Raw genomic sequence first — 27,707 nt, forward strand, 5'->3', positions numbered from 1 at the left:
ATCGCAAAATAACCATATTTTCTTTTAAAAAAGTTATATGGCCACCATATTTTAAAGTACCAATATTCGAAGATGAATAAATAAAAGGGAAATTGACTTATTAAGGTAATTAATTTTTCGGTTTGTTCACATCTGGGTAACTATTTTTTTACACACATCTATCTAACGAACTTTTTGGAAGTATTCAAATATGACCATTATGACCGGCTATAGCAGATTACATCCGGTCATAAAGGTCATATGTGAAAACACTTTCAAAAAATTTGTTACCTAGATGTGTACAAAAATAAATAGTTACTCAGATGTAAACAAACCATGTAAACAAACCAAAAAGTTAATCACCCTGATAAGTCAATTTCTTTTCTTTTTTATCTTACCTTCTAATTTTGATTTGATATAAAATTTAACCTATATGGTAAATATTTTTAAAACCATGCCATTTCGGTAAATATCTTTTTTAAAATACACTACATTGGTAAAAAAAAAAAAAAAAAAAAAAAAACTCTAGATTTGACATGGAAAAAAACACATCGTCGTTTTATAGAATTTTATTGTTAAAGATATTAAATATAGAATTTTAAATTTACTAGAGACTAAAAGTATTAAAAATTGAGACCAATAATATAAAAAAAAACACCGTTTGATGAGTTAAAGTTTAGAATGTTGTTAATAGAGTTTCAGGTTTTGATTTGCATTTCAAGTTATGTTTTCAATTAATTTGGTTCTTCGATTTTTCTTTCCGGTATCAGTTTTCTTTTCCTGCAAGGATTGTGATGTATTGGGTTGTGGTGGTGGAAAATTCGATGAAGAGACAGTGGGTTGTGGTGTTGGTTCGTCGGAGTTGAAGGACTGAAAAAAGAAGGGATGGTGAAGACGTCGATGTCACTAAATATGGAAAGGAAATAGAAGTTGAGGAGGATGAGAGATGAGATGGTGACCGGTGGGACCCATATTAAATTTCTCAAATGTGGTTTCAAGTTTAGGGTGAGGAGATCCAAATATGTGAGGTCTATTAATTTTTTTAAACATATAAGAACCATCCGAGTTAAAAAAAACAAGTTAATGACCAAACACACAAATTATCCCAAACCACATGACCACCCGTGTAATTTACTCTTACCTTTTTGTTTTGTTCATATTAGGGTAACTTCTTTTTTTTGTACACATCTAGGTAATGAATATGTTGAAAGTGTTCACATATGACCATTATGACCGGATGTAACCTGCTACAGTCGGTCATAATAGTCATATGTGAACGCTTTCAAAAAGTTTGCTACCTAGACGTGTACAAAAAAATAGTTACCGAGATGTGAACAAACCGAAAAATTAATTAACTTAATAAGTCAATTTTCATAAATAAAATTTGAAATATGTTTTTATGATATAAAACAAGTTTGAAAAAATGTTCTTTTTTTCTAACATTTCAAAGTTCTTAATTTTTTTTTAACGTAGTTAGATTTTTTCTTGACAAACAATTAATTCGATAAGTGGTTTTTTTTTTTGAAATTTTGAGGACTATTTATAATTTGCGAACTACCTTTTCTAACAAAAGTAGTGCGAACCATGGGAAACCATTTTTGAATAGTGTTTTTATTTTTAGTGTATTTAATGGGCGCCTATGATTTCAAATGCACATTCCAAATGCCAAATTGTTTTATAATGATATATACCAATTTATGTAATATATTGGTGGGTAACATAAGAGCTTCGCCTCGGGAGCAGGTGAAACTCCATCTTAATGTCAAAGTTCTTCGAAATAGAGCTTCGCCTAATACATAAGAGAATCAGACTAAGTTATCATACTTATGAGATTGGTTCAAATTAGGTTGAGTTATTTTTTGTGAGTTATTTGATTATAACTTAGTCGAGTTACTTGGTCACAATCTAAATGCCAAAGTTGTTCGAAATAGAGCTTCATCAAATCAAGAGATATCATCCGATAAAGAAGAGAATGAGAAAACGGTTTCAACTCAATGACTTGTAATTAAGGTGTAGTCTGCAATAATCGAAGCATGAACTGCATAAATCTAGTCTAATTATAGAGTTGGCCTAAAAAGAGCATCAGTGGTAGGTTCTTACTTATTATTTGGCATACATTTTGAAGATATAAGAAAGGCAAAAAATAACCTGCTAACTAGCTTGATCTTTTTTTTACGGTGGAGAAGACAACAAGATTACCAATGATTTAGAAATTTGTATTCACGTGTTGGTTTGATGGTGTAACACCGTAAATTTTCAAACAAATTTTTCGTTTTATAAATCACTTAATTCTCATAAACACATTTCACCAAATCCCAATTGTCAAATTATTAAAACACAACTCCATAATTGTTTGATTAAAAATCCAGGATCCACAAAACATAACTCCATCTCAAGTGTGTATACAATCAACCCGGCGCCTTCCCGCGATCCCGAGAAGTACCTGAAACACATATCACATAACACGGTAAGCACGAAGCTTAGCGAGTTCCCCAAAATACCACACACTTCACATTAGCCACTCGAGGCTAACTCAATACGACCCTTCGGTCAATGTGTCTCAGTGGAGACCCTCCGGTCCCACAACCCGGGTGGACCCTCCGGTCCTAACTCAATAAGCTAATAATAATAATACTCAACATAAATCACAAAGACATAATGCAGGATATCACAACACACAAGTAAGCACATAAGGCACCTCGGTCACTCAAAGATACCACTATTGGTAAGTATAGTGAGAAGACTCACCTCGTAAGTAGGCTAAGAAAATGTGTACTCCTCGAACACGAATCAACAAATCTAGCCTACATGTAACAAGCATCTCTAATTAACACCTAAAGATCACAATTCCAAATAAACTCATGATAGTCCCTCTTCAGCTCCTAGGATGGGTAAAAGACCATTTTACCCCTTCATGGTCTCCATAACTCCTGCCTTGACCAAACCCTAAAGTCAACAAAAGTCAACACCCGAGTCAACTGTCCATGTTGACCTGACTCGCTGAGTGCACCTATGTGACTTTCCGAGTCCCCATTGTTCCTCAGAACATCGTGAAAACCCAACTTAACTCGTCGAGTCGTCTCGTCGACTCGCCGAGTTACCCATATCCAGACTCATCGGGGAAAACCCTAGCCGACTCGTCGAGTCAGCTCATCGGCTCGTCGAGTCCCTTAAGTCAACTTCTCATTCAGACGTTTTAAGGCAGATCTGCTACTCCAAACTCTAGATCTAGACTCCTAAGGTTCGAATGTCACGTAAAGCTTCAATCTTTATGTGCATGCATGGCATATTTGCTGCATAATGCCACTACAAGCTCCAATAAGGTGTTTAAGCACAAGAACTCTCTTATGGCTAGATAAAGCTAGGACCTTTGGACTCTATGGACCTCAGAAGGTCCAGATCTGAAGTCTAGACCTCCTGATAAGCTCATTGCACTCAAAGTCCCAATAAAAGGTGATAAAAGCCCTAACTTCCATAATTATGAGATCTAACCAATAAGATGAGAAAGATGTAGGCTTTTTACCTTCCACAGAAGCTCTGGACGAAATAGCACTAGATCCAATAGTTTCCCCTTGCTCCTTGCTGGATAATCTCCTATTTTCCTTAAACGATGCACTAGAATACTCAAGGATTAGCTCTATAACTCTCTTAGCTCACTACAAACGTTTAGGGTTTAACACAGGGGAGTTGGGGAGCTGGTGAGGCAGAAATGAGAACATAAGTTCTCTTAAATAGGCCCCAACCCCGGAAATTAAGGTTTTCATCTCACAGCGCCTACTCGGCGAGTCGGCTCCCTGAATCGTCGAGTCGGTCTTTAAACCCACGTGCTCAAACCAACTCTACTCGACGAGTAGAACACCCAACTCGTCGAGTCACTCATTTAAAAAAATCAATGAAGTACCTGGGAGTCGGGATGTTACAATTCTCCCCCACTAGAATGTCACACCCCCAAACCAAGGATGGCGGAAACGTCCGGGGGTGGAGGACTTCATGTATAGTATCACAACAACGAGTATAATAGTGCTCAAAGTAAATACAACCATCATAAATATAATTGAAAATGTTACACCATAGTATATGTTTACATGTTTCAAAATCAATTACATTATGATGACAAAATGAACTGTTTGACGATTTAACGTCCCATCCTCAAAATGCTGTTGGTTTCCTGTTTCACTGATTTCCTGAGAATACAAGTAGTTTTGAAAAGTGTCAACAATTAAGCTGGTGAGTTCATAAGAGTTTTGTTTGAGAAAGAAAACCGTTTTCCTTGTAAAAGCGATAGAGTCTGATTCCAGAAAATCCAATATTTTCTTTGTTAAGTGTAAAATGTATGCTCCTATGTTATGCGATAATGAACCCTAGAAAGACCTGTAGGTTCCTTCTATAATCACCCAGCGTATATAAGTTATATAAATTTAAGTTAAATAAACCGTTGAATATAATGGGTCTGCCCTAGGTCCACAACCAAACAAGAAACAGGAGATAAGGCAGGCCCACCAATTCTAAGTCGATTTCAATTCAATTTTATATAACTCTAACATGTATACTTAGCAATTATAGATGAAAACTAACAATTCTAATGATATGTAGTTTTAATACCATAAAACCATTTTGTGTAAACCCGGTACTTTGTATTTGTACCCCGTTTATATGAAAACCCGGTACTCGGTAATGTACCCCTTTTTGTGTAAACCCGGTACTTTGTATTTGTACCCCTTTTTGTGTAAACCCGGTACTTTGTAATGTACCCCTTTTTGTGTAAACCCGGTACTTTGTATTTGTACCCCTTTTTGTGTAAACCCGGTACTTTGTATTTGTACCCCTTTTTGTGTAAACCCGGTACTTTGTAATGTATCCCTTTTTGTGTAAACCCGGTACTTTGTATTTGTACCCCTTTTTGTGTAAACCCGGTACTTTGTAATGTACCCCTTTTTGTGTAAACCTGGTACTTTGTATTTGTACCCCGTTAATGAAAGTCCTTTGTAATGAGTTTGAAATGTAAATGAAACATAAACTATACCTATTATAGTTTATCAAAATGTTTGTAATGTATATGCAACCTAACTATACCTATTATAGTTTAGCATGTTTGTTTGTGGTGTATAAGGACCCTTTTCTATGTAAGTCGAATGTATAGCAAAAATATAACTATGTTTATCATGCCTTGTTTTGTACTAATGGTAATGATGGAGGATTCTTACAATTCGGTGAGTCTTTTCTGTTATATAATTATACCACAACAAGAAACACATGCAAAATATGAAATCCTCAAGATTAACACTTTGCTCAACAAGTTACAAAGTGTGATGAAAGTTATAAGCTGTTATCTAGATTTTCACCTTTCTACACTGTTTTAGAAAAATCATAGAAAAATCATACGAAGTCGAAAACTGAATCCGTAAATTCTGAAAGTTCATAAAATGTGTCTAGTTTGTTCATAATTTTTATTATGATTTTTAGAAGTCTTTAACTCGTGTCAAAATGTGCATATTCACAGACGCGTCCGAATTCGTTTTTGAAATGATAGGTAGTTTTGTAAAAATCACCATAAATCGTAGAAAAATCGTATGGAGATGTGCAAGTAGTAATTTTAAAGGTATGAACCTGAACTATTTTCATATTTAACAGTTTTGAAAGATATTAAGTTTAAGATAGTCAAAACAGTCCGTGAATAAGACTCAACTTTTCTGATGAAAGCTGTTCTTTGAGTTTAGTTAAGTTTTTGGTGTATTAACTTGTATTCCCCCCCTAAAACTTGAAGAAAACATGAAAAGGTAGGGGTATGAACTCACCTTTTGTGATTTCAGTGGATGGATGTTGAGGAAAGGAAGTGTTCAACTCAAGAACACTTAGAAGATTGCTTGAAGATTCGAAGTTCTAACACAAATATGATGAAGTTTGTGTAAGAAACCTATGATTTGAGTAGAAAGGAGTGAAATAATCATATGGAGGATGATAATACTTACCAAAAGTAGAAGAAAAGCTTGGAGAATAGCCTTGAATCTCGAAATTTAGAGAGAGAAAGTGAGAGAGAATGAAGTTTGTTCTTTGGTGGGAAATGAGAGAAATGTGAGGAGAGAGGGTAGTTTTTCAGCCTTTGATCAAGGATATGGCTTGAAAAATGACGGAAAGAGTACAATAAAAGGACTAGATATGGTGGAAGGACAAGGGCTGGTCATGGAGTGGGCATGGGTGGTTGCTTGTGTCATACACTAAAGTAAAGTCAACACTCCACCAATAATATCCCACCCACTCTTCTTGGATAAGGATTATACCCCAAAAACGTGATTAATTATGAAGTATGGGGTTCTATATGTTAAAATACGAGTTTTGGTGAAAATTCCGCGTTAAAATCACGAAAAACAGGCTCAAAACGCTAAAAATATTGAAAACCGGGTAGAAATTGCTAAAATCCGAAATTCAGGGCCGGAGGTTCGGTCCTAGCCATGGGAACCGAAAGTGGATGGGAATCGAGAGTAGGGTTCGGCTGAGCAGCTTCGCACCTCGGACCGAAGGTAGTTTTCTCGGACCGAAGGTAGCCTCTCGGACCGAAGGTTAAGTTCGGTTCATTAGCTGGTTCGGTTCAGGAGGTGGTTTCGGTTCTCAGGAGGTTTCGGTTCCTTAAGGGAGGTTCGGTTCGGTTCCTAAGAGGTTTCGGCTCCTTAAGAGGGTTCGGCTCCTTAGGAGGGTTCGGCTCATTAAGGCTGTTTTTCGCGTAAACTTCTGTTTTCGAGCGGTTTTCGACTAAACTATGGGTCGGGATGCCCCGAGTGATTATAAAAAGTTGAGAGAGATTTTAAGAGAGATTTGGGAGAGATTTCACACACTTGGAGAGATTTCTCATACAGAGAGAGATTTGGGAGAGATTTCACATACTTGGAGAGATTTGGGAGAGATTTCACACACTTGGAGAGATTTCTCATACAGAGAGAGATTTGGGAGAGATTTCACACACTTGGAGAGATTTCTCATACAGAGAGAGATTTGGGAGAGATTTCACATACTTGGAGAGATTTGGGAGAGATTTCACACACTTGGAGAGATTTCTCATACAGAGAGACATTTGGGAGAGATTTCACACACTTGGAGAGATTTCTCATACAGAGAGAGATTTGGGAGAGATTTCACACACTTGGAGAGATTTCTCATTCAGAGAGAGATTTGGGAGAGATTTCACATACTTAGAGAGATATGGGAGAGATTTCACATACTTAGAGGGATTTGGGAGAGATTTGAGGTAGAGAGAGATAGAGTGAAAGAGATTGGGAGAGACTTTTTTTGTGACCTTTTTGAGTGTTTGGCTTTGTAACGCAAGGTTTGTAAACCTCGTTAAGCCATGTTTAGGGGTCTTACACACCCCTTAGAGGGTATGCAATAGTGTTTTATCGTTTTGCTACCTCACTTATCCCGTTTAGGGTTTTAGAATTTCAATCATACGAACTTTCCAAGTGATACTTCTTATTGAAATAGCGAGTTGTACAGTAGCTAACATATTGCAAGCCCTAATATTCTAAGGTTAGATGTGTTGACCGGTTTGACTTGTTGACTTTAGTTGACTTTGACTTGGCCAAAAATTGACGGTTGTCACATCATCGCCCCGTTAGAAAGAATTTCGTCCCGAAATTAGTGTTTCGACTGGGACTTCAAGAATTTGGAGGAAAGATGGGGGAACTTTTCGTAGTACAAGAAATTGATTATGGTGGGGACCAAGCCGCCTAATGTTAAATGACGACCTTGGAATTTCTTATTGTAACTTGAGTTGAGTCGATTAAAAGGAGTTATTGTTTTGGAATGATAGTGTATTCAATGTGTGCCTTTATGCTCTCCGCTTTATACTTGGTATTACGACTATGAATATTTTATAATGTAATTTGTGAGTACTAGTATTACGAATGCTTCAACAATTTGTGATGAAATTTGCCATATAAGTCCTACCAGATCTTTTATAATCGCTTGGTGTAAACTAATCGTATATCATTAAGATTGCAAGGGCAGTCGAATGAGTGACTCTGCCTTAAGCCCACAACCAAACAAGGAACAGGAAATAGGGCGGAATTACACATTCTAAGTTCATAGAATCTTAATGATATATGGCCATAATGTTTACACTAGCCATCATAGATTCACTAGTAAAAACCCTATGTTTTTATATAGATGATAAGACTTATTCGGGTTTTGCCGTGTTCTCGAGATTTATGGTTGATATACTTTAATCGATGCTAGTTTTAGTAATAAAAAGAAATTTAAAATTTAAACGTCGATGTTAGAAACACGTACTGATATTTACGGGCGGTTCTGGGGTGGTCTCTCCTGCGATGATCGCAAGCACCCTTCCACCATCACCGACATTTCTTGCTCTTGGGCAGTCCCTTTTAAAGTGTCCCGTTTCGCCGCACTTGTAACAAGCTGGGCTTACTCCAGTGCCAGGGACCTGGTTAATGGGTTGTGCGGGTGCCTTACAGAAACGGACAGTGTGCCCCTCTCTGTTGCAATTTTTGCAATGCATCTTTCGGCAAGCCCCAGTGTGATGGAAGTTACACTTGTTGCATTTCGGAAGGGTTACATCGTATTGTTTTATGGGTGCTGGCGTGGCGAGGGTTGTGGCAGCATGAACAGCAACGATCTGTTTCTTCTTAGTGAAGTCCTGGGCTGGTTGGTCCTTCTTGTTGTCCCAGAACTTTCTTTTTTTCCCTCCTCTTGCTTGATTAGGGGTGGTTGTCGTAGTGTCATGGCTGGCATGATGGTCGATGAGTTGTTGTGCCAACTCCTTGGCGCCGTCGAAGGTAGTTGGTCTTGAGGCTATCACGCTATCTTGAATTTGGGGAGACAATCCCCAGACATATCGTTCCAGCTTTTTGTCTTCCGGGGTGACCATAGCGAGACAAAGGAGTGCTAGATCACAAAATCGGGTGGTATAAGTCGCAAGATCAGACCCTGTCATCTTAAGATTCCACAGTTCTTGCTCTAGCTTTTGCACTTCGCCCCTTGGGCAATATTCTTTCAGCATCATCGTCTTTAAGTCCTCCCAGCTTAACGAGTTAGCCACTGCAAGCGTTAGTGACTTAACGTGGCCTTTCCACCAAGTGAGGGCCCGTCCAAAGAAAGTGTAAGCTGCAAATTTGACCTTGCTTGCTTCGGGGCATGCACAAATTTCGAAGACCATTTCGGTCTTTTCGAACCATTGCATCAATGTGATGACGCCCTCGCTTCCATTGAGAGAATCGGGTTTGGCACTAGTAAAGTCCTTGTACGAACATTCCCTCGTACGTCCTGTACTGTCCCCGTGATTAGAGTTTGTGGCTCCAGATCCAGCACCACCGATACCATTCGTACCAATCTGTGACATTGCGGCTGCCACGGCTGCTGTTACTACAGCTTGGAACATTGTGGAATCAAACTGTGGAGGTGGTGGCGGAGGTGGTGCTGCTGCTGCGCTGCCTGAAGGTCTGGAATTTTTCTTCGGTGGCATAGTTCTGTCATAAGTTTGTAAATACGAACAGACGGTAAGTTTCCAATAGCGGTGACAAGTCGGATGTTATTGAACTAGATTCTTCTGTATTATGTTCAACTTAAAAGTATCTTGCATGCAATTTATAACGAAAATCCATATGAATGAATTTAGTAGAAATGACTCGAATGTAATCTTGTGATTTGTTCCATGCCTGATCCACTCCTAAGATCACCTGATGTATATGAGTTGTATGTTACTAAGGTCCAATAGGCCGTTGAACTTAATGAGTCTGCCCTAAGTCCACAACCAAACAAGGAACAGGACCTAAGGCGGATTCACCATTTCTAAGTCAAACGTCTCTTAATTACACATAATCTTGAGGTATACATTAAGTAATCTTAGAGTCATCATAAGCAAATCGTTTGTAATACCATGTTATGAAATATGTGGTAAACTCCCAATGAAATAAAATGCATGCCAATTTTATTGATATACTCTAGTTCATAGAGTTCAGGAGAGTTTGACCTTATATTAGGTCTATATTTCGTTAATGTAAGGAAAAAAAAACTTTGACGGTGACACGACCCCTTGAATAGTGTAGTCTCTTCATGTGAAAGGTCGAATTTATGTATAGGACGGGGCAGTGTTTCAAACGCACTACATGAGTTTGAGTCTGTAATGATATGTCAGTAGTGTACACACTACTCGTGGCGGGTAATGTTCTGAGGGCCATAGAATGAAGACATGAAAGTCTGCATTGTCTTATCCTCTGCCCTGGCTTCTGCCATTTGATGTTCTGCTTTTGCCACGCGTTTTCTCTAACGCTATGTGAAGTTCCCGTTACTCCTAATCTCGGCTCGGGTTGCGGTTACTTCCCTCTGAAGGCTTTGATGTGGTTTCTGATCTGTTCATGGTCTCCATCCAGGTGACGAAGGCGAATTGCGGTGATCTTGGTGGTAGCGCCAACCTCCATGATTTCGGCTGACCGATGCTCGTGTTTGTACGCTCAAGTGAGTGATGCAACGTATTATGACAAGGAGAGCCTTGTCTACCAATCCTCCTCTGTTGAGGTTGTAGAAGCCTCATGCATGTCATAGGGAGGGTGTTAACCTTGTTCCTAACTCCGTCTTTGTAGTTATACGACTTATCGAGGTGTCGGGCCATGGAAGCCTCGTCGGGGTGTGGCGATTGGAGGGTGTATTGTAGACCTCGGGCTCTTCGTCAGAGTCTTCTCTATTTCTTCTTTGTCTTTGTCTTCTTTTTGGTTTCGCTTCCTCCGGATCTTCATCTGAATTGTCTTTGGGTCTTACTCTATTATTTCCTCAGGGTCCTCTCCGGGGCTTTCTTCGTTCTAACCACCATCTTCCTGGGTAGGAGAATAGGGGTCTCCTGGTAGTTGAGCTTTTGCCATGTTGCTTGTGCGAGAATAGGGGTAGAAGAGATAATTAATAGGCGTCTAATCCTATAATTACTTATAGGGGTGATCCTTATTAGTCATGTCTATAATCACATAGTGCATACCAGTTATACATAATATGAGATAGAATAGACCTTCGAATAAATGACTCTACTCTAAGTCCACAACCAAACAAGGAACAGGAAGTAGAGCAATAGTCATAGATTCTGAGTCTATAATATCTTTAATTATGTATAACCTTAGTGTATGCACTCAGTCATTATAGACCTACTAATAGGGGTCTTTAGTTTTCACATAACTTGGTTATAGTAGCACAAAATACTCTTATAGTATTTTAAATGTTTGACTTATGTTTTTAATGTTTCTTGGTAGGTAGAGTTGGTAAGTTTTTAGACTTGTTGCAACACCACAACCATTTCCGGGCATATGCTAATCACTTCTGGGTTAGAAATAGTTGATCAGGCTATGTCATTCCCAGACCTGACTATACATCCCCAAGCCTACTTGTACCATTCAACAATCATTACTTTTGTTTTGTTCTAGTATGATGCTGACCTTAGTATGCATGCATGCATGTATGCTTTTAACAAGAAACTATTTGTTTCTAAAAGTATAGTCTTTCGAAAATGTTTAATCAGAGACTTTAGTCCCAATGCATTTATAGTTTGTATATCTTATGTGGTTCGATATACTTAGTTCACTATAAACAATGCTCTGATACCAATCTGTCACACCCCCAAACCAAGGATGGCGGAAACGTCCGGGGGTGGAGGACTTCATGTATAGTATCACAACAACGAGTATAATAGTGCTCAAAGTAAATACAACCATCATAAATATAATTGAAAATGTTACACCATAGTATATGTTTACATGTTTCAAAATCAATTACATTATGATGACAAAATGAACTGTTTGACGATTTAACGTCCCATCCTCAAAATGCTGTTGGTTTCCTGTTTCACTGATTTCCTGAGAATACAAGTAGTTTTGAAAAGTGTCAACAATTAAGCTGGTGAGTTCATAAGAGTTTTGTTTGAGAAAGAAAACCGTTTTCCTTGTAAAAGCGATAGAGTCTGATTCCAGAAAATCCAATATTTTCTTTGTTAAGTGTAAAATGTATGCTCCTATGTTGTGCGATAATGAACCCTAGAAAGACCTGTAGGTTCCTTCTATAATCACCCAGCGTATATAAGTTATATAAATTTAAGTTAAATAAACCGTTGAATATAATGGGTCTGCCCTAGGTCCACAACCAAACAAGGAACAGGAGATAAGGCGGGCCCACCAATTCTAAGTCGATTTCAATTCAATTTTATATAACTCTAACATGTACACTTAGCAATTATAGGTGAAAAGTAACAATTCTAATGATATGTAGTTTTAATACCATAAAACCATTTTGTGTAAACCCGGTACTTTGTATTTGTACCCCGTTTATATGAAAACCCGGTACTCGGTAATGTACCCCTTTTTGTGTAAACCCGGTACTTTGTATTTGTACCCCTTTTTGTGTAAACCCGGTACTTTGTAATGTACCCCTTTTTGTGTAAACCCGGTAATTTGTATTTGTACCCTTTTTTGTGTAAACCCGGTACTTTGTATTTGTACCCCTTTTTGTGTAAACCCGGTACTTTGTAATGTACCCCTTTTTGTGTAAACCCGATACTTTGTATTTGTACCCATTTTTGTGTAAACCCGGTACTTTGTAATGTACCCCTTTTTATGTAAACCCGATACTTTGTATTTGTACCCCGTTAATGAAAGTCCTTTGTAATGAGTTTGAAATGTAAATGAAACATAAACTATACCTATTATAGTTTATCAAAATGTTTGTAATGTATATGCAACCTAACTATACCTATTATAGTTTAGCATGTTTGTTTGTGGTGTATAAGGACCCTTTTCTATGTAAGTCGAATGTATAGCAAAAATATAACTATGTTTATCATGCCTTGTTTTGTACTAATGGTAATGATGGAGGATTCTTACAATTCGGTGAGTATTTTGTGTTATATAATTATACCACAACAAGAAACACATGCAAAATATGAAATCCTCAAGATTAACACTTTGCTCAACAAGTTACAAAGTGTTATGAAAGTTATAAGCTGTTATCTAGATTTTCACCTTTCTACACTGTTTTAGAAAAATCATACGAAGTCGAAAACTGAATCCGTAAATTCTGAGAGTTCATAAAATGTTTCTAGTTTATTCATAATTTTTATTATGATTTTTAGAAGTCTTTAACTTGTGTCAAAATGTTCATATTCACAGACTGGTCCGAATTCGTTTTTGAAATGATAGGCAGTTTTGTAAAAATCACCATAAATCGTAGAAAAATCGTATGGAGATGTGCAAGTAGTAATTTTAAAGGTATGAACCTGAACTATTTTCATATTTAACAGTTTTGAAAGATATTAAGTTTAAGATAGTCAAAACAGTCCGTGAATAAGACTCAACTTTTCTGATGAAAGCTGTTGTTTGAGTTTAGTTAAGTTTTTGGTGTATTAACTTGTATTCCCCCCCTAAAACTTGAAGAAAACATGAAAATGTAGCGGTATGAACTCACCTTTTGTGATTTCAGTGGATGGATGTTGAGGAAAGGAAGTGTTCAACTCAAGAACACTTAGAAGATTGCTTGAAGATTTGAAGTTCTAACACAAATATGATAAAGTTTGTGTAAGAAACCTATGATTTGAGTAGAAAGGAGTGAAATAATCATATGGAGGATGATAATACTTACCAAAAGTAGAAGATCAAACTTAGTGATTAAGTCACAGAAGACTTGCTCCGGAGAGAGGTTATAATCAGTTATGTTCTAGTAAGAATTGAGAGTAAGAAGTGATGTGTTAGATAGAGGGATAGAAATGATAACTTCAGAGAAGTGTATTCAGAATAGATAGATGCGTGTAAGTGTTTTGAATACAAATAGAATGAGTTCTATTTATAGAGACTCACGATGTACACTAGATTACCTCTCTAAGAGTAGCCATGCAAGGCATACTGGACAAAAGAGAGTGTTACAATAAAAGACAAAGTAATCTAGTTAAGTGATTGCGGTAGGAAGAGACTTTGGTTGTGGTTGCTGATGAAGAAGTTGACTGCGGGTGCCGGATGGTTGCGGTAGCTGAAGAGGTTGCGGTGGCTGAAGTTCAAGAGGGTCACTTTTTATGATTCAACAATTTCCCCCTAAGTGACCTCTTTAACTTCTGATCAGTTATCAAGTTTGAGAAACTTGATCAGGATCCACCAAAACTTCCTGATGTTTTCCATCCAGATGATTCTTCTTAAGATCTCGAACTTGACTTCTGCGGTAGTGTACTTCGATCTTTCAACTGCGGTTCGACAGATGTCAAGTTGCTTTTTGGTGAGGCGATGCATGGCAGTCATTGGAATGAAGTATTTGACATTATCGATCTTCCTTTTGAAAATGACTCCAAGTTCTGGAAAGTTTGTTGCACCTAAGGATCTTTCTTCATAAGCTTCGGTAGGCATCGGTGCAGGATCGAGAGGTGGTAGATCAAACTTCTTGGAAATAGTGGGATATATGTCTGTGTCGATTTTGGCAAAATCGCAGACAGTTTCCTTCAAAAAGGTATTGGCCCTTTCAAGCGCAATCTTCATCTTCGGGTGCTTTTCTGACTTGTTCTGAAACACCTTAGCAATGAGAAAGACTTCTTCCGGATTCATGCAAGGGAAATCAGCTTGGGTGCGGACGTAGTCATGTTCTCTTCTGGTGAGGGTGTACTGGATGAAGTCAGCCTTCATGAACTTCCGAAGTTTGTAGTTCTTGACTGCGGATGGTCTATCGTTAGACCATATTTTCTCAATGGGAGAGGCAAGCTTAGCATAGAAAAGACTAAGTCTCTCGAATTCCATTGGCAGTCTCTTGTGGTCTAGAAGGCTGCGGTCGAATGGCTCAAAAACTGTGAAGTACTTAGCATTTGGGGAGATTGGAACATCCCAGTAGCCATCCGAAGGAGGTTCAGCATATGTGAGGTGAGGTCTGTAATCTTCATCCAACAGTCTGTGGTGAGGATTGATCCAAGAGTTGATCACGGATTCGTCCATGACCGTGTCAAAACCGCATTCTCTCCATATTAGCTCGGCCAGTTTGGCTGCCTTCCAATCTTTCTTCCTTTGGGTGGTGGCAGGAGAGTCAGTTGAGCTTGGAGAGGACATATGCTCCAACAGATTTTTAAAGTGAGGAGGGGTCTCTGGCTTGTTAGGAGTGTTCTCCTTTTGTGGTGAAGAATGAGGAGGTGGAGTATGGTGAGATGGTTGCGGTGAGGGTTGCGGTGTAGGAATTTTTTCTATGATGATGGGGGGGGGGGCTCTGATGTTGAGAGATTGATTGATCGGAGTGATGGACTTCTTCTTCTTCACTTCCCCCTCTTGAGGAATGCAACGGAGGAGCTTCCTCAAACCATTGTTTAAGGCCATCAACCTTGGCATAGACTTCTTGAAATTGAGCTTTGAGGGCTTCTGCCAATTGTTGATTGTTGGGGATGGAGGGGTTGAAGAGCAGTCTGTGAATCTCTTTGGTGAGTTGAAGGATTTCAGGATCGTGGAAGTTGGAGGACAGGGATCGGTGCAGTCTGTTTATGGTGGCTTGAAGAACTGAGATAATGGACTCATACGCAGTGTGAGTCTCGTCTATCAGTTTTTGAGACTGAGTGGCTTGATCCGTAATGGCTGCTTGGAGATCTTTCTTGATTGCGGTCACCTCAGAGATGAGGCATTCCGCAGCAGCCATAAAGTCCTTGTGATCTGCATTGCGGTTGTTGTCAAGGGACCGGATCCCCATTTCAACTTTGAGAGAAATTCTCTCAGTAGCCAAGCGCTCACGCGTTTCCAAGCGCTCTATTCGTTCGATCAGAGACTGTGGCCCTGGGGTGTCTTCTGGTTGCGGTTGAGTTGGCTTGACCGCAACTAAGATTTGATTGACTTTTGCTTGTAAGCTCAGAAACTCCTTTCTCGTGACCGCATTCTTCTTCTTTTTCTTCTTTTCTTTGGGTTTAGAAGTTGAATGGTGAGAGCCACTGGATTCCTCTTCTTCATTGAACATCATGAGGTCATCATCAGAAGGGCTGGGCTTATTTACCTCCTGAATGTCTTCATCATCAAGACCGAAGGTGGGAGCAGAACTGACCTCTATTGCGGTTCCTTCGTCTTGTGATTCATGAACTGTTGGAGTTGGAATTGGATTTGGAGGTGGAGTAGGAGTTGGAGTTGCTCTGGAGGTACCTGCACCTTCACCAGTTGCTTGAACTTTGAGGATTGTCTCAGCCATCTCGGTCATCCAGTCTTGAACTTTGAGAATGGTGGCTTCGGTATTGGCATTATTTATTGCATCTGCCCAATACTTAGCCACTGACTGGATTTCTTGCTCCTTCTGTTGTTGTTGCTTGATCTATTGCTCCTTGCGGGCTTGGAATGCCCTTCTGAAAGCGGCATATTTCTTTATTTCTGACTCGGTTACCGGAGTGTAGCGTAACCATGAGTCGTTTGATTCATCGCCGTCAAATCCATGAAATCGCACCAAAGTGTCCTTCGGGTCCACGGATCCTTGCACGTTTGTGCTCACCGTGCCTAAACCACCTGCTGCGGATGTAAGCAGAGTAGGATTTCCTGAGCTTCCTTGGTCTCCTTGACCCGTGGTCAAGTTTGGCCTCGGCTCAGTTCTGGCATGGGTGGAAGAAGTGCCCTGCGGTTGGGAAGGTGTTTGTAGTGTATGGGTGACATTCAAAAGGATGGAGTGCAACTCCTCAGGGGAAAAGAAATGCAGTCGGGAAGCCCTAGAGACCTTAGGGCGTGCACCAGTGTCATCCTCTTGGGAGTGAACTGGGGGGGAGTCTCCACGATGTTGTGAATCAGACTCACTTTATGAGTCTGATTGGAAAATGATGGTGGTGTTGAATAGGTTTGCGGCCACCCCAAGGACTACCAGAGCCTTTTGAGAGGCTTCAGTATCGGTCTGGTCACGCATTTGGCCAGAGGTATCTGTTTTTCTTTTCTTAAGGATAGCAATTGGTTGCCTATCCTCATCAGAATCACTATCAGGTGTGGTTGCGGTGGGTTTGGTTTTCCGTTTCTTGGTGGGTGCGGTTCGTTTGGGAGCATCCTTCTTGGGAGTTCTTTGTTTCTTCTTGGTGGCCAATTGCTTTCTTTTTTGAGAAAGATTGGAGAGAGTAGTGGAAGAAGGGACTGCGGTACCTTCAGGGTTAATGATTGCGGATGGGTTCTGAAGAGGCGGGGTAGGAGGGTATGGGGCAATACCTTCCGTAGCCTCAATATGGTCTGAGACATCAGCAGTCTCAAGACCCAGAGTAGAAAGAATATGGGTGGGAAGTCTTCTAATTGGTCCAAAAAGAGATTGATCAGAAGATGGATTGTACCTTTTAAGATCCTTAGTGATAAAGAAATTGATGTCACTGCCCATGTCGATTCCTGCATCCGCATGAAGGTCTGAGATGCAGAGTGACCAGAACCTTGCAAAGGTGAGCTCGGTCGGGTTCTCCCTTGGGTTCTCCGTGGGAATGTATTGTAGAAAGTCGTCCCATAGGATCTGCCCGTAGTTTACATCGTGTCCTGTGAATATGCTCCATACCAACTCTAGAAGCTTCAGTCCCATATTGTCTGTGCCTCCGGTTCTGCCGGATAGACTGCGGATGACGAAGTGGCAAACGAATTGCCACACCGCAGGCAATTGGTTTTTCTTGAATTCCCCAATCCCCTTAATCTTCTTCTGGTATCCCATTTGGTAAAGAGTAGAAGTGACGTCTATCATGGAGGGGGTGAAAATCTTGATGGAGGGATGAACAAGGAGATTTATGGCAGAAAGAAACTTTTCCTTGGACAGAATGACCAAAGAATCATTAACTAGGTTAGGATGAACTTCTTGGGGGTTTTCGATTGGACGATAAGCGGAGAATGCACATTTGAAAAGGGTTGAGATTGGGACAACATCTGTGAAAGCATCAAAGGGGCCAAACAGGGGGTGATTCTTCAGGAACTTGATCATCAGCTTGATTGGAGCATTGTAGGAGGGATGATCTTCGAACACCGCTCTAAAGTTGCTTGACGCGATCGTGGGTGTGAGTTGTCGTGAAGCAGATTCTGAACCAGTGGGGTTCACTGATCCAGATGCCTTTGACTGTTTCTTGGAGATACCGGATTTCACCATTGTTGAAGATTGAGAGAATGAGTAGAAAAACAGAGTTCTTGAAGGATTTGAGAGAGAAGGTTCAATGTTCAGAAAGCGTAAAGTGATTTTGGGGAAGAAGAAGGGTTTATATAGGTGGTGAATTGGAACGGTAACTGTTTTTACCCTAGGTAAAAAGAAAGGATAAGGTAAATGTTCGTTTGGGGGGAATCTTTTGAATTGGCAAATAAATCTCTGCCACATAATTATGAAACGGTTTAAAAAAGTTTTTGAGATTTTACCAAAAAGGGATTTGCATTTAATGAAAAGTCAGACGTGCATCAACACGTCAGATGATAGGGTGGTGAGGGGAAAGGAAGTTGTAACGGATGGGACGTTCTGGGTAAGCAGAAAAGACAAATTAAGGATGTGATTATGGAAAAACGTTCTTTTTGTCATCATACCTAAAATAGGTCTGACACAAGGTTTATTCAGAAAGAGAATGAGACAGTTTCTCAAGGGAATGTTTTTTTTGTTATTTAATGTTTTATTTAATGAAGGATCATTAAATAGCACACAAAGATTCAAGGGTAGATGAAACAGTTGAGAAATTATCAACGTGATTGCGGATGGAAACTTTATTGCGGATGACCAGGTGTCATTGCGGATGAACAACTTGTCATTGCGGATGGGTATATTTATGACTGCAGTAGAAGAAAACTGAGAAGAGCACTTGTACAAAAGGTTAGTAGTAACAAACAATAAGGACCCATGAAAATAAGTATGATATATGGTTACGGTACCTAGACTGCGGTACCAAAACCATCTATCATAAGTAACTTTCAGTTAGAACCGCAACGGAGACCAAGGATGGTCTACGGTATCTATCAATTCAAAAAGAATTGCGGGTCGGGATTCATCATTCCTAACATTTGCAGGAAGGTGTTGAGTTTTGTGGAGTCGAGCGCTTTTGTGAATACATCAGCAATCTCTTCATGAGTATGGACAAAGATGAGTTCAATGTTACCTTTCAAGATGTGGTCTTTGATGAAATGATACCGTAGTTCAATATGCTTAGTCTTTGAGTGCTGAATAGGATTATGAGAAATAGCAATAGCACTTTCAGAGTCACAATATATCGGTATCCACAACATTCTGAATCCGTAGTCCATAAGTTGTGTCTTCATCCATAGGACTTGTGAAAAACAGCTGGCTGCGGCCACATATTCAGCTTCTGCGGTAGACAGAGATACACAACTTTGTTTCCTTGAAGACCAGCTGACGAGTCTTCCACCCAAAAATTGACATCCTCCTGAGGTACTTTTGCAGTCTAATCTGCATCCGGCGTGATCCGCATCTGTGAAAGCTTGCAGGCTGAAGTCATTGCCTGCGGGGTACCAGAGACCAAGAGATTTGCTTCCTTTCAGGTACCGTAGTATCTGTTTGGCTGCGGTCATATGTGACACTTTAGGGTCAGCCTGATACCTTGCACATACACCAGTTGCAAAGACAATGTCTGGTCGGCTTGCGGTGAGGTACATTAGAGAGCCAATGATACCTCTATAAGTCTTGTGATCCACAGGTTCTCCTGAAGGATCAGCAGAGATCTTATAACCGAAGGCCATGGGGACCTTAGCCGAAGAACAATTGTCCATAGAATATTTCTTTAACAGTTCGGTGGTGTATTTCTCTTGATGAATGAATATCCCTTGCGGAACTTGTTTCACTTGAAGCCCTAGAAAGAAGTTAATCTCTCTATTCATGCTCATTTTGAACTTGTTGGTCATGAGCTTAGCAAATTCATTCACCATTTCTTGATCAGTTGATCCGAAGATGATATCGTCCACATATATTTGAACTAGCATAAGGTGGTTACCATTTGCTTTTCTAAATAACGTGGGGTCAATCACTCTTCTCTTGTACCCGGATGAGACAAGGAATTCAGAAAGAGTCTCATACCATGCTCTTGGGGCTTGCTTCAGACCGTAGACTGCTTTTTCAAGCTCGTAGCAGTGGTCTGGGAATTTAACATTTTCAAAACCTGGAGGTTGCTGAAGGTAAACCTCTTCTTTTAGTTCCCCATTGAGAAAGGCACTCTTAACGTCCATTTGGTGTACCTTGACGTTCTTGTGGGCTGCGTATGCTAGGAAGATCCGGATAGCTTCCATGCGTGCTACCGGAGCATACGTTTCATCGTAGTCAATGCCTTCAAGTTGACTATACCCCTTTGCAACTAGCCTTGCCTTGTTTCTGACTACCGCACCAGATTCATCCAGCTTGTTTTTGAACACCCATCTAGTGCCAACAACGGTGTGACCACGTGGCTTCGGAACGAGCTGCCAAACTTTGTTTCTTTGAAATTCTTCTAGCTCTTCTTGCATTGCAGCTATCCAGTCCGGTTCGAGCAATGCTTCTTTGATCGTTCTGGGCTCTACCGAGGACATAAATGCTGCGTAGTGGCAGTGGTCAGATAGGTCCTTGGAAGATCGAGTCTGGATACCTGCGGATGGGTTGCCAATGATTTGACCTGGTGGGTGGTCCTTCGTCCATACGTGTAGACGGGGCTGCAGATGATCAGCAGTTGCGGTAGAGGGAATATCTTGAATATCAGAAGAATCTGCGGTTGGAGATGGTAGTTCCCCCTGGACTTGAGAACATCCTACTGAGTCATCTTGGTTTGTTGGAACGAGAATGGAATTTTCTTGAGCAGTTGGAAGAGGTTCCCCCTGGATTGCGGATGGGAGTTCCTCTGGAACCTGAGAAGGTTCCCCCTGGACTGCAGATGGGAGAGTGATAATCCTTGGATCGGTTCTCGTGTCAATGTTCTCTATGAGTTCATCATCCGAATCCGAAGATACGTTTGATGGTAATGATTCTCTCCGGATAGGAACTTGAGCAGCATCAAGTACTGGAACCTCGACAGTTGTTGATAGATCCGGAGTAGAGCTTTCCCCCTCAACCGGAGAGGTGAAAGTATTGAGAGATGCTACTTCAGATTGAGATGGTCCAGAAACATCAGCGTGTTGTTGAGCTGCGGGTGACACAAGAACTTCGGATAGTTTCGTCGTATCAACAGGATCGAAAAGATCGTCATAATTGACTTCAACTAGATTTAAAGGACCTGAAGAGGCAGGAATATCGCTTTCCATGATTGCGGTGGTTTCAGTGGATGAAGGGGCGTTGCGGATGTGAGAATCATCAAATTTCACATCGAAGCTTTCAATGATCAGCCTTGTACGTCTGATGAGCACTCGATAAGCAACCTTGTTAGTAGAATAACCAAGGAAAATGCCTTCATCATACTTCGGTGCAAACTTGTTAAGCTGATCTCTGTTGTTGATCACGAAACATCTACACCCAAAGATATGAAAGAAGCGAACATTTGGCTTGCGGTTGTTAAGGCCCTCATATGGTGTTTTATTGAGACGTTTTCACACAATGCTTCGTTTTTGAACAAAGCATGCGGTGGCTACAGCTTCAGCCCAGAAGTAGAGAGGAAGGTGTGCGAAGTTGAGCATAGATCTGGCTGCTTCTACTAGAGTGCGGTTCCTTCTCTCTACTACCCCATTTTGTTGCGGTGTGTAGGGAGCTGAGAAGTTGTGAGAGATGCCCTTGGACACCAAGAAACTGTTGAGGAGATGATTAGTAAACTCGATTCCATTATCACTGCGTATCCTTCTTACTGGAAGCTTGATCTGAAGTTCGATCTCTTTGATGAAGTTGATGAAAATTTGCGGTGTTTCTGACTTGAGTCTGAGGAAGAAGACCCATGTGAAGCGTGTAAAGTCATCTACAATAACCAGTATGTATTTTTTATAATGGAGACTGACTACGGTAGATGGACCGCAGAGATCAATGTGCAATAGCTCCAGTGGTTCAGAAATTGAAGAGTCCATTACCAGAGGGTGACTTGCTTTGGACTGTTTACCACATTCACAAGCCGGACAAAGAGTATCGTTGCTGAATTTGAGAATAAGGAGACCTCTGACTAGTTCTCATGTGACCAAGTTTTTTATGTACCTGAAGTTGAGATGAGCTAGCTTGTGGTGCCATAGCCAGCTGACTTCGGATACAGCTTTGGACAGGAAACACAACTGCGGTCTGCCAATGATCAGAGAGACATCCAAAGGATACATGGTACCTGCGTATCTGGATTTGATCAGATATGTGTTTCTGTCACTAGTCATTACATAGCAGAACTGATCATCAAATTCAACCCGATGTTCTGCCTTACACAGTTGGCCTACACTGATGAGATTGTGTTTAAGGCTTTCTACATAGGCAACCTTCTGAATAGAGAAATTCCCCGTAGTGAGAACACCGTAACCTCGGATGACCCCATTCGCATTGTTGCCGAATGTGACATTTCCACCATTGTATATAGGCCTGAAATCCCGAAGGTATTCTAACCTTCTGGTCATGTGCAAGGAGCAGGCACTGTCAATTAACCATTCTTCTTCTTGTTCCTCCTTGCACAAAGCCTGAGAATTACACGGTTAGTTTAGGCATCCAAACTAGTTTGGAGCCTGGGGCAATTGGTGAATTGCAGAATGATGCATGGACCGAGGTTGCAGGGACGGGTCTCTTGTCAACTTTTAATCCTAGTCCTGGATGTTTGTGCAGAATTGGAGTGTTGTGAGTTTTCGAAAAAGTACGAGGTTTCTGACTCCGACTAGATTTGACATAGGATGAATCCTTGTGACAACTATACTGACATTTACAAAAAGGGATTTTGTCTTTTGATCTGACACTATGCTTGGTCAGCGGTCTATAGGATGAATTGGACTTGTTACCGGTCCGAGGTTGGTAATCCCTGACATGAAAGTTGTTGGATTTTGAAAAAGTTTGTTTTTGAAAAGGTTTAGCACGTGCAAATCTTTGAGTCCTTTTTGGTGGATTTGGTAGAATACCCTTCCATTTGTTGAAATTTTGACGTGACTTTGAAAGTGTTGGAGTGGGTAAAATCCCTTTCCATTTAGGATCATTTGAGGAATAGACCTGAAAACCATTGTTTCGAAAAGACTGAACACCCTTCTGGGTTGTGTCAGAAGAAGTAGGAATGACTTTTGAAGCTGGACTTTCCCTTTTGTTTGTTTTCATGGAGGGAGAGTTTTTTGAAAAGTAGTGTGAGAAAACAAATTTTTTTGGGCTCTTGGACTTTGAAATTCTGACATAGTTCTTATTTTTTGAAAAAGTGTGTCTATTTGTGCCTCGAGATCTAATTTCCTCTTTGAAGGCCTTTTTGGCCAAGGATTTTGGTGAACCGCAGTCATTGTTGTTCAACTGCGGTTTCCTGGAATTCTTAGAATGATTTGGAAAACGTGGGCTTGAGTCATCTGAACTTGAAGGTTATGGGGTCTGTGAGCATTGACCCACTTCAAAGTTCTCTATAGGTAATTCACGATGAATCGCCTGAAGGGTCACAGTTCCTTTTACTGAGGACTGCGGTAGTGAAGATTTGACTACTGCAGAGTAAGTCTTAGTTGGGACTCTTGAGGGACTTTTGACTATAGTGTGAGACACTGCGGTCTGAGGGCAGAGATGGAAATTCTTTTGAGACTTCGGGGCCCTCAATGACAATTTCTTCATCAACTACGGATGAGGTTTGAGAATTTGGGTAAATGGTGCCACAGATAGGAATTTGATCACTTGTGTGACCCAAAACCTCAGACACAATTTCCTCAATGACACAATTATTGCTTAGATTATGGAGTCTACCGAAGTGAGTTTTGATGTCTTCGGGGAAGGTCTTGTCATTGACTGCGAAATGAAATTCTCGGTCTGGAGGGACATACAGTCTGTCTTTGTTGAACCAGGGTGAACAATCCATTGCGGTAGGATATCCATTTGACCAACCCCAATTGTATGTATTGTCCACAGTGCCATTATTTACCAAATTTTCAATAGCTTCACTTTCATTGAACAATTTTTCGATTAAAAGATTTAAGCGTACAATTTCACTATGAGCTAAATCTTTCTGGTTCAAAGTTATCTCTAATTGTGTTTCACTCAGCATTCTTGCATCTTTCTCTAACTCTAAGTCTTTTTCTAACATAGCCATTTTGAGTCTTTTGTTATCCAGGCATCCTCTCACATGGAACATTTCTTGGGACGCAATGTTCTTCTCATCTAAGGCTTTGTTATAGTCTATAAGGACGACAACACAAGTGTCATTAATATCATCTATGTATGGTTGACAGTCATGCATGCTATAGTTTAGAGTTTGGATCATGAGTTTTACCTGTTCGACGATGCTTAGAGTTCCATCCTTTGCCATGTAGCAGTAGTTCTTTTCCAGCTTTGTAGACTCATCATCATCCGCAGTTGCCAGCATGCAGATTTTCCCTTTTCCTTTGACACTGCCGATGGCTTCATCTTCATCTCCGGATGACCAAACTTGATGGTCTCTTTTGACATGGGCTACGTATGCCCTTGCCTTTTCCTTATCTTCCAACTCTTGAGCCATTCTAAGATAGAATGATCTGTCTTTTACTACATTGGCCTTACAATCTCTTGCAAAGTGATTCTCTTTGTTGCATTTGTGACAAATCACAATATCAGTCTTGTCTTCAGAGGTAGTACCAGAGTCAGTGGTTGGAGTAGACTGCGGTACCTCCTTTGGTTGAGTATTTTGAGATTGCGGTAGTGGATGAGAACCTTTTGGATAATGAGAATGATTATTCTGTGGACTGAGGTTACAGTTGAATGGAGGTTTGTTGAAATGTTGATTCTTGCGGTAGGAAGGAGGTGGTAGACGGTTGAACTGTTGGCTATCCAGAGCAATAGCCTTCTGAAATTCTTCTTCATCATCATACTCTGAATCTGCTTCGTATGACTGCGGTGGAGTGTCATACGAGGAAGAGTAGGATGACTGCGGTGGGGCATGTGCTATGAGAGCAAGTGGTCCTCCGAAGTCAGCACAGTCTTTGAGTACGGTGGATTCTTGCGCTTGCAACTCTCCATAGAGCTTGTAGAGTGACAAAGAGTGAATCTTTTTATCGCCCTGGACTATCATCTTAGCCGTAGTCCAATGTCTTCCCAAACCATTAAGAAACTGAAGATTTGTTTCATGGTTACTGTGGATGGTGCCCGCATTGGATAACTTGGTGACTATCAGGTTGAACCTTTTGAAGGAATCTTCCAAGCTTTCGCCGGTATGAGCTTTGAAGTTGTTGAACTCATTGAGTGCGGTAGTAAGTTTCTTGTCTTGTGCTTGTTCTGAGCCTTCGTACAGATTCTTGAGAACTTCCCATATCTCTTTTGCTAATTTGCAATTTATGATAATATCGAATTTGTCAGGAGCAACTCCACATGAGATTTCATAAAAAGCAACAACATCATTTTCCATTTTATTGAGATCATCCTTGGTGGGACGGCTCATAACTGGTTGTCCTCCGCCTAGTCTGGTTGTAGCGCCGTCAGTTTGGACTGGTGTAAGGACTGGGACGTGAGGTCCTTCTTCTACGGATCACCATACATCTCTACCAAGTCTCCTTAAGTATCTTTCCATTCTTTGTGACCAGTGATGATATTCATTTGCTACCAGTATTGGGGCTCGGTTAGAACCACCAACACTGTTGGAAACGTTCAGAGATAACGATTGTGCCATTTGAAATTGTTTTTTTTTCTAAGAAATGAGCTTTAGTGGTATAGAAGGCCCTTTGAAAATCAGAGTTCCGTTTTCAAAAAGCAATCACTATGGCTCTGATACCAATTGTTGAGAGAAAAACTTAGAGATACACTTGAACAAACGTTAGAACTGTTGGGTTTTGAGCATTCTAACACTTCCTAAGTGTACATGCAACCCTAATAAACCTTGGATCTATGTTTGTCTAAGGTACATGCAAAATATTATTTTCCAAGGTTTATAACCTATCTAGCATGGCATGGGGTACTTTTAAACATAAAAGAACTAGATGAATTACATACCTTTTGTTGATTGTTGATTCCTTGGAGTTTGAGAGCCAAGCACCAATAATGTGAATGCCTCAAAAAATGGAAATCACAAATCACCACAAACTTGGAAAATATATGAGAGAGTATACTAACACTTAGAAATCGGCCACCACTATTACACACACACTAGGGTATTATTTCATGCAACATGAGCTTGTTTATATAGTGTGCATGGTTAGGGTGAAACCCTAATAACCCATGTCTTTTCCTTTCCAAGGATCCATGGGTTAAAAGCTCCATGGATTATCCATGGACTTCCATATAAGCTTAGCCCATTAACAAATGAGTATTAGCCCACACCATATAAATATAATAGCCCATGATTTAATTAGTCTTCCTTTTAATCACTAAATTAATTCATAATTAATTCAAGATTAAAACTAATTAAATAACATGACTTTATATTAATATATTATAACTTATAATATATTAATAAATCGTAAGTATACAATTCTCATAAAATTATCCATAAACAGTTTGGGTGAAGTGCAACCTAAATGGACCATGCCGGGTCGGGTCAACTATATACCAAATAAGTTATGGACTTAGACACCTTATCCAACAGTCTCCCACTTGGATAAGTCTAATAACTGTATTTGCATATGTTACTTCAGGAACCAACCAGCAATCATAGCTCTCGAAAACTCTGTTGTATTATGAAGCGCCATTTTAGATAAGTGATCATATAATCCTCTGCTCTCATGATATCAGCCGGACAAATACATGGAACAATGTCTTACTTATTGTCTAGCAGTTGTTTCTCGATTTCCGATTTGTTTGACAAAGAACTTAACTGAACACATCAATTTAGTTCTGACCGGGCCCGGTACATAGGTCAAAACAAAATCATCGAGGGGCCCAGATATCGCTTCTAATCCTCCAAGGACTAGAAGGAACAGATAAACTTCGACTCATATACTTGTTTCTACTACTTGTTGAATTATACACAAAGGCACGTTTTATAACATCAAGTTACTGATGTGTTTACGTGCAATCAATGCACAACCAACTCATAGGTAACAACTCATATCTCTAGGCTTGAAGACTTATATGATATTACCGTCTCACGATCACTTGAGATAAATTCCATGAAGTGATACAAGTGAGCGTGGGTTAATTCCAATACTCATAACTTATGAGTACTCGTGAATGTTGTAGCAACCATTGCTATGTCTAAACACGTTTAGCCATCTACAAACTCGATTCATGACAGTCTTAATTCATACCTACTTCCAACATATGAACGACTGTGGAGTGTTTAAATAACTTAGTCATTCGGAAAGAATAACCTAGCTATTCTGGAAGTCAAAACATGCAAAGTGAAACACAATAATAATCGAATCCAATATGGTCTCAGAACCCTTTTGAATATAAATAAAACCACCTTTTATTTATCACCATATTGATTACACATTATTCATTGTATAATGTTTCAAATAATCAACTTAATACTTGAACAAAAACAACAGTCGTCCCATGCTCCTAGCATGTACACTTTTTTTTCTAAGCAATAGTTATGCCATACTCCAAGTATGCACACTATGTTTGTCTATGATCTTTACTTTGTGAAATAGATCAATTGAACATGATTTCAATGATGCTCATTTCACAATCCCAAATCCTTATTGTAAATGTAAGAATTCCTAATTCCTACCATTTACCAAAAATCTGTTAGATTTTAAACTTATATGCACTGATCCTCTCGTAATGATTATGCACAAGGTCACCAAAACCTTGTCATCAGTCATTACAGA

Source organism: Lactuca virosa, chromosome 5 (assembly GCF_052849685.1).
Source record: "Lactuca virosa cultivar CGN04683 chromosome 5, Lactuca_virosa_CGN04683_v6, whole genome shotgun sequence".
Classification (NCBI taxonomy): Eukaryota; Viridiplantae; Streptophyta; class Magnoliopsida; order Asterales; family Asteraceae; genus Lactuca; species Lactuca virosa.